This window comes from Lolium perenne, chromosome 7 (genome assembly GCF_019359855.2).
Source record: "Lolium perenne isolate Kyuss_39 chromosome 7, Kyuss_2.0, whole genome shotgun sequence".
Taxonomy (NCBI): Eukaryota; Viridiplantae; Streptophyta; class Magnoliopsida; order Poales; family Poaceae; genus Lolium; species Lolium perenne.
Genome location: NC_067250.2, coordinates 59,980,942 through 59,989,031, shown reverse-complemented (window position 1 = coordinate 59,989,031; position 8,090 = coordinate 59,980,942).

The window sequence follows — 8,090 nt, the reverse complement described above, 5'->3', positions numbered from 1 at the left end:
CTTGACACTTGATATCCTTCATCAATTTCTTCTTATTGCAACCTTGAAGCCAACATATGGTTCAAGAATTGCCTATGGACAACTCCTACAAATATAACTCAATGCAAACATTAGTCCATAGGGATTGTCATTAATTACCAAAACCACACATGGGGGCTCCATGCACTTTCACTCCGTTCATGGTCAACCGCAGATTTGCAGATCTGTGTTTCGCTTCAGGTGTGTGGAACCACCACACTTCATGTGAACAAATTATTCCCCAGGAGGAGGCGACAACAAGTACTGGCTTCGCCGACAATCCCCTCATCGGAATGGTCAAATCTTGGTTCAAAGAAAAAATAATGGTAAAATCATCTCCAACAAATAATGTACTCCATACAAAAGCATGTATAACCGACGAAAATTTCAAACGGAGGTCGAGCTACATGTAGCCTTTATTTTCAGAATTTTGAAAATCATACTTTCAAGTTTCAGAAAAATCTAAAAAAATCCTTGATGTAGGCAATGATGAAATCTACAAACGTGTGAAATCTCAATATAAAATTCTTTGTATTGTAGACTATACAAAAATAACAAAATCTGACAAGTTTTATAGTTTTGAAATATGCACTATTCAATATTCTCGGATCCACATATTTATCACTTTTTGTGTAGCCTAAACTTCTAATAATTTCAGATTGAGATTTTACATGTTTGTGGATATCATCATTGGCTACATTTAGGATTTTTTTCAGATTTTGTTGAAATTTAAAACTATGAAATTCAAAAATTTAAAAATAAAGGCTACATGTACCTCGGCATCCATTTATCCACTTTATAACGGGCGCTAACTTAGAGGTGCTACGAAATAATACCAGCTCCTTTGGCAGTTTAGACAAAGTTCCTAGCCCTCTTTATGCACCAATAGGGCTGCAAACGAGTCGATCTCGAGTGAGTTATACTCAGCTCAGCTCGTATAAAAATTCAAGTGAGCTCAAACTGAGTTGAGTTTAATGTCGAGCTACAAAAATGGCTCACGCTCAGCTTGTAACTATCTTGAGTTGATCTCGAGCAATTTTCGAGCTAAGCAAGATAGTGATATTCCGATATTCCTAGGCAATTATTGTCTATAATTTAACAACAACGACCTCATAACAGAACATAATAAGATACGTTTTTAATAAAAAAACATGGTAATATAAAATTGTTCAAAAAACAAGCACGTGATGGTGACCATGTACAATTAATGCCTAAATTTTTCTCGCTTAAACCTTCCAGATTTGGTTATACGTACAAGGGAAGAAAAAATTATGTCCACACCATAGAAGGTACCAAATTATCCTATTCTTATATATATATATATATATATATGGACGTGGATTTTATAACCGGATGGCTAGCTGTGCACACATGTCCAGCCATTAGATATAGGGAGCATGATTGAAATTTGATGCATTTGGATACGTCACAATGTTCTGGGCAGTTAACGTCGGCATGCATGTCCGTCAAAACCGAATGCAGTTTGCATGGGTTAGAAACAACACGTGTAGTTTGATGTAGTTTTGTGCCATGAATTTTAGCGCGTGTCGTTTGCAGGCAAGAGAAACAAATGTGAAAAAATAGCCTACACCCCTTCTCCTGTTTGACAAGAGCATACACTTCTTAAAATTTCTAACAAAAGCCTACACGCATTTTTTTTTTTTGGCTAGCTTGACATCGATCTGCTAGGATTTTCCCCACCGTCGGCTGCCAGAGACACTCGGTCGCCTGTGTTGCAGCTGCTGAGCTGAGCAAATATACACAACAGTAGAGGGCTGCTAATTCCGACGCTCGATCCACTCGCTGCTAAGCTTGCGCCTCTCACTTCTGAGATTATTTCTTCCACTAATCAGAGAGGAACCCAAAGATCCACTAAACAAAGAGCCTGTAGCACGTAGCACCGTCGAGCGCTAAGTGGTGTTATATGATGCTGTTGTTCAATAGATCTACACACGCGGTAGTTGTTTTAGGCATGATTGTATAGCATGGATTTGGATGTCCATTGGATGAGAACTGGAGGCTGGTTCCTATCTGCCACTTAAATCTTGATTACATCGTCCCTGGGAACCTTCTCCAACTAGGTGGTGGCTCGTATGATGAGGACGAAAAAGCTGCTATCTCCAAAACATCCTATGCAGCGAAAAAAAGCAACACCGTCTGCCTTGGTCGCTCGGCTGGGTAGCACGTCGCTCGGTTGGGTAGCACGATTAGAGGAAACCAAACTTGGCGCGACCTCATGGAGGATGGAGGCACTGGCTGCCGGCTTTATCAGGTTTCATGGCATCCGGCTGCTTTCAAAAAAAAAAAAAACAAATGCATCTTTTTTTTTGAAAAAAAAAAAAACAAATGCATCTTACTTGCATTGATTCTCACAAACATACAAAAAAAATGGTGCAGAGGGGGCAAGGCAAACTCGTGTAAACTGAACCAATTTTGAACACTAGCATGGCTCAGCAACAACATCACGAGTAGGCAAGTGAATCAAGTCCTCCTCCAAATAGGCTTTCGCCCCGCTTTATAAATAAAGTCGCAACGGCCGAACCGATAGAAGGTGGAGAGGAGAACCTCTTACAAAGCAGATCAAAGAAAATCAAAAAAGAACACACAGACCCCAAAGTTGCCACGAGGACATTGATGCGAGACCAAGTCAAAACGGGGCTCCACAACGACGCCCCCAAGAGGGAAAACGACGCATTGCGCCGCCGCCATCGAGACCATGAGGTCAAGGGCTTTCACCCGGAGCCGTACCGTGGGGCGGATACTCACAACGACGCCCCCAAGAGGGTTGCGATACCCGCAGCCACCGCCGTCGTTGGCGCCGAGGCGCTGAGCTTTCGCCCGGAAGCATCCACACACCACGCCCGACAACTCAGCCGCCCGCTGTCCCTAAGTTGGGCATCCCAAACACGATCTGGGGGTTGCCGAGGCCGAAACGCCGCCAACACCAGGATCCCCCACCGTCCGCTCCACGCCATCCTCATGACCGAAGAGAGAGACCACCACCACCGCCGCGTTGCCCGCCGAAGAGCCAACCACGCAGTCCACCTTCCAGGGCCGCCGCCCCGGCATCCCCACGCACTCGAGCCCATGGATTAACCAGCACGCCGCAAGTCAAATTGGGCAGGGTAGGAAGGCACCATTGACAGCAGCCATCAAAGCACACGACAGCCCAAGGGAGAGGAACCACCCTCCGACACCCGAGGTGCCCGCCGTCCGGACGCAGTAGCATGGCCAATGTGGCCTAAATCAGGTTCGGCCGCCTGCCAGGCCTCGATCATGCCCCATTAGCCGTGCCACCACAGTGCTACGCCTAGGTCACCGTCGCCATCCACCTGCAGCACCGGGCCGGACCAACCCTTGCCACCATCGACCTGCCACGTGCTAACCAGACACCATGAGCGGCGTCGCCGCAACCTCACTCCTCGCAAACGGCCTTGGCCGAGACCACGCACCGCCGCCAAGAAGCACCCCTGCCACGATGCCCGGGGACAGAGCCGCGCCGTTGTCGACGCCGCCATGCCGCCGGTCAAGCCGAACACGTTGTCGGCATCGAAGAACTCGCCACCAAACTCGAGCAAGAGCCTCACCTTGGCCCTCCCGGACAGAAGATGGACCGCGCAACCGTACTGCCGAGGACCACCGGATCTGGGCCCACCTGGCCTAGGTCTGGCACCAACGTCGGTGCAACCTGGGAGGAGCCCCGCCGGCGCTGGTTACCTCCACGGCCCTCCTGGCCCTGGACGCGGCAAGCCTGGCCTAGATTGGGGCCCGCCTGGCCCAAACCCGGGCCGTCGCCGCCAGCAGCCTCCTCCGCCGTCGCCCTCCGTCGTCGCCCTCCGCCATACGCTGCGCCAGCCCGCACCTCCGCCGAGAACAGCCGCCGCCAAGCCTCGCCGTTGTAAAACGTGTATGGGGCAACTGCTCGACACCCTAAACGTGGGTGCGGCTATCTCATTATATAGAGGGGTACACAATATGTGTACAATACGATTACTAGACAATGTACAGACAATGTACAACTACTCCGTATTATATACAGTCTAACACCCTCCCTCAATCTTAACTATATCCTGAGGTACAAAGTAAGTTAAGATTGCGCCTACAACCTACAAACTGAGGCAGCGGAAGAGGCTTCGTGAAGATGTCAGCAAGTTGATCTTTAGAAGAGATGAACTTGATTTGGAGTAGCTTCTGAGCAACGCGTTCCCTTACAAAATGATAGTCAACTTCAATGTGTTTCGTTCGGGCATGAAATACCGGATTCGATGACAGGTATGTAGCACCGATGTTGTCACACCAAAGAACAGGCGGGCGTCCTTGAGGGATCCTCAACTCTCTCAACAACGACTGTATCCATATGATCTCAGCTGTGGCATTAGCAACTGCCTTATACTCGGCTTCAGTGCTACTACGAGACACTGTAGCTTGCTTCCGAGCATTCCAGGCGATCAAGTTAGGTCCAAAGAAGACCGCATAGCCCCCCGTGGATCGCCTGTCATCAGGGTTGCCAGCCCAATCAGCATCTGAGAATGCAGAAAGATCCAAAGACGATGCAGACTGCATATGCAACCCATATGAGGCAGTGAGACGAATATAGCGCAAGATGCGCTTCACCGCTGACCAATGTGTAGTCCTGGGAGCATGAAGAAACTGACACACACGATTGACTGCAAACGAGATGTCTGGTCTGGTGATAGTCAAATACTGTAAACCACCAACAATACTGCGATACTCAGTAGCTTCCTCAGAAGCAAGAAGATCCCCATCAAAGGCGGATACCGGTCAAGAGTGGCATAGGAGTAGAGGCATGTTTGCACTCTAGCATACCAGCTCGGCGCAGTAAATCAAGAGAATACTTATGCTGAGTAAGAGACAATCCAGCAGAAGACCTCGAGACTTCCAATCCAAGGAAGTAGTGCAACGTGCCTAGATCCTTCACAGCAAAGACACCACTCAGAGCTGACAAGAGACGATCAACAGCAGAATCTGAGGAGCTGATAAGAATGATATCGTCAACATAGACCAGCAGATACATGGTGACCTCAGGACGCTGCAGAAGGAATAAGGACGTGTCGGCAGTAGAGGGAACAAAACCATGAGCCCGAAGAACAGAGCTAAGGCGTGCATGCCAAGCAAGAGGAGACTGTTTGAGACCATAGAGCGCCTTAACGAGGTGACAGAGATGCTGAGGGCGAGTAGGATCAACAAAGCCTGGGGGCTGACGCATATAGACCTCCTCCTCCAAGACTCCATGCAGAAAAGCATTCTGAATATCCAACTGGCGCAATGACCACCCTCGCATGACAGCCAAAGAGAGGAGCAAACGAATGGTAGTGGGTTTGACAACTGGACTGAATGTATCCTCATAATCAAGTCCATACCTCTGTTTGAAGCCCTTGGCTACTAACCGAGCCTTGTAGCGTTCAATAGACCCATCAGCATGTTTCTTGACCTTGAAAACCCACTTTGAATCAATAACATTGACGCCAGACACAGGAGGAACCAACCGCCAAGTATTGTTCTTCTGAAGTGCCTGAAACTCCTCTTCCATAGCACATCGCCAATGAGGAATACCAAGGGCAGCCTGAAAGTGGCGGGGTTCTGCAGTAGGGTCAGCCTCAGCTTGAGCAACGCATGATGCAATCCAGGCGACAGTCCCATCAGTGCGAGTTTTCGGGCGGTATATTCCAGCCTGGCTGCGCGTATGAGGGCGAAGAGCAGCCGGTGCTGGGGCAGGTGGTGATGCCGTGTCGGGCGATGATGGCGACGGAGACGAGGTGTCCACCACAGGAGAGGCAGGAGGCGAGGCAGCTGGTGACGCAGGGCTGGGCAACGGCGACCCAGGCAGAGAGGGCGCGGGTGACGCAGGAGCCCCAGGCGGCGTCACAGAGGCCGGCGTGGAGCCAGCTGCAGAAGCCGGCATTGTGTCGGGGACGGAGGCCGGGGCAGAGCCAGGCGACGAGGATGATGCAGCTGGGACAGAGGGCGCCAGACCGCCGCGATCGACGTCAAGCGTGCATGGCACATGCACGTGACCATCAGGCGGTCCAGACACCGGCGTGCCCGACGTGGACGACGGAGATTCCTCGAGAAGTTGAAGACGCGCTCCGCGGCCAACACCTGTAGCATGATTAGGTAGCAAAGCAGGAGAGTGTGCAGCATCTACAAATTGGTCAGGCAACGGTAAATATGAATGCACAGGTGTATCGGAGGCGATGGTGGTGGTCGGAAGTGCGGAAAAAGGAAACATATTCTCATCAAACACGACGTCACGAGAGATATAGACTCGGTTAGACGGAACATGGAGGCATTTGTACCCTTTGTGGAGAGCACTGTACCCAAGAAAGACACACTTCTTAGACCGAAACTCGAGTTTGTGTTTGTTGTATGGTCGAAGGTGAGGCCAACATGCACACCCGAAGACCTTCAGAAAAGTGTAATCGGGAGTTTCATTAAGCAAGAGTTCTAGTGGAGTTTTCATCTTGAGGAGTCGTGTAGGAAGCCTATTGATCAAAAAACAGGCTGTAAAGAATGCATCACTCCAGAAACGGAAAGGAGCGGAGGCATGAGCGAGCAAAGTCAAGCCAGTCTCAACAACATGACGGTGCTTACGTTCGGCGGCGCCATTTTGCTGATGTGTATGAGGACAAGCTACACGGTGAGAAATCCCAAGCTTAGTATAGAAGGAATTAAGGTTGCGATACTCGCCCCCCCCCAATCAGACTGAACATGAACAATTTTGTGCTTAAGGAGACGCTCAACATGTGCTTGAAATTGAAGAAAAACATCGAACACATCAGATTTCCGCTTAAGAAGATAAAGCCAAGTAAACCGACTATAAGCATCAATAAAACTGACATAGTAATTGTGACCACTAACAGATGTTTGGGCAGGACCCCACACATCAGAAAAAATAAGCTCAAGCGGAGTTGTAACTACACGACTCGAATCTGAAAAAGGAAGCTGATGACTCTTGCCTTGTTGACAGGCATCACAAACTGAATCAGCATTATTATTTGACACTACTGGGAGCTCATGGCGATGGAGAACATGACGAACTATGGGTGTAGCAGGATGACCAAGACGCGCATGCCAGTGAGTGGAAGACACACGAACACCGCTGAAAGCCTGAGGAGCAGACGGCACATCAAGCGCATATAGCCCATGGCGTAGACAACCTCTAAGAAGCACGGCCCTCGTGTCCAGATCCTTAATATAAAAGGAGAAACGGTGAAATTCAGCAAACACATTGTTATCACGAGTAAGTTGAGGAATAGACAACAAACTACGTGTAGCAGAAGGAACTCTAAGGACATTGAGAAGGTGCAAGGTCTTAGAATTATGTGCAAGAAGCGAAGCCTGACCAATATGTGAGATATGCATACCTGCTCCATTGGCGGTGCGAACCTGATCATTGCCGCGGTACGGCTCCTGTGTGGAGAGCTTCCCCATCTCACTTGTCAAGTGATTTGTGGCTCCCGTATCCATGTACCAAGTATGATCAATGGGGTACGATGGAGTGCTACCTTGCTCATGACTTGCAAGGGCCACCTGTTTCTCGTTCCCCTTGCCATTGTTGCCAATACCCAGAAATTCCTGCTTGAAGCGACGATGACAGCGCGAGGCGATGTGCCCATCCATACCGCACAGCTGACAGGCCTGCTGAGCTCCACAGCAGGGGCAACAAGCACGCGGGCGGCCCCCAGTGGTGACGCCGGGGGGGGGGGGGGGGGCCGGTGGGCGACGGCTGCGGAGTCGGCGACGGAGAGGCCGGCGGCTTGCCCCCACCCGCAGGTGTCTTGGGGTTCTTGCCACCACCACGGTATGCAGCGTTTGCCGTCGAGGGAGCAGCATGCTTCTTCTTGACACGTTGCTCCGTCGCAAGGAGGCGCGCATAGAGTTCGCGCGGCGGAATAGGAGTCTCGCGAGCATCGATGTTCTCGCAGAGGTTGTCGTAGTCTTCGTCAAGCCCGTTCAAGACGTACGAGGTGAAGTCCTCGGGTCGGAGCGGCTGGCCGATGGCGGCAAGGGTGTCAGCGAGGCCCGTGACCTTGTTGAAGTACTCGGTAACG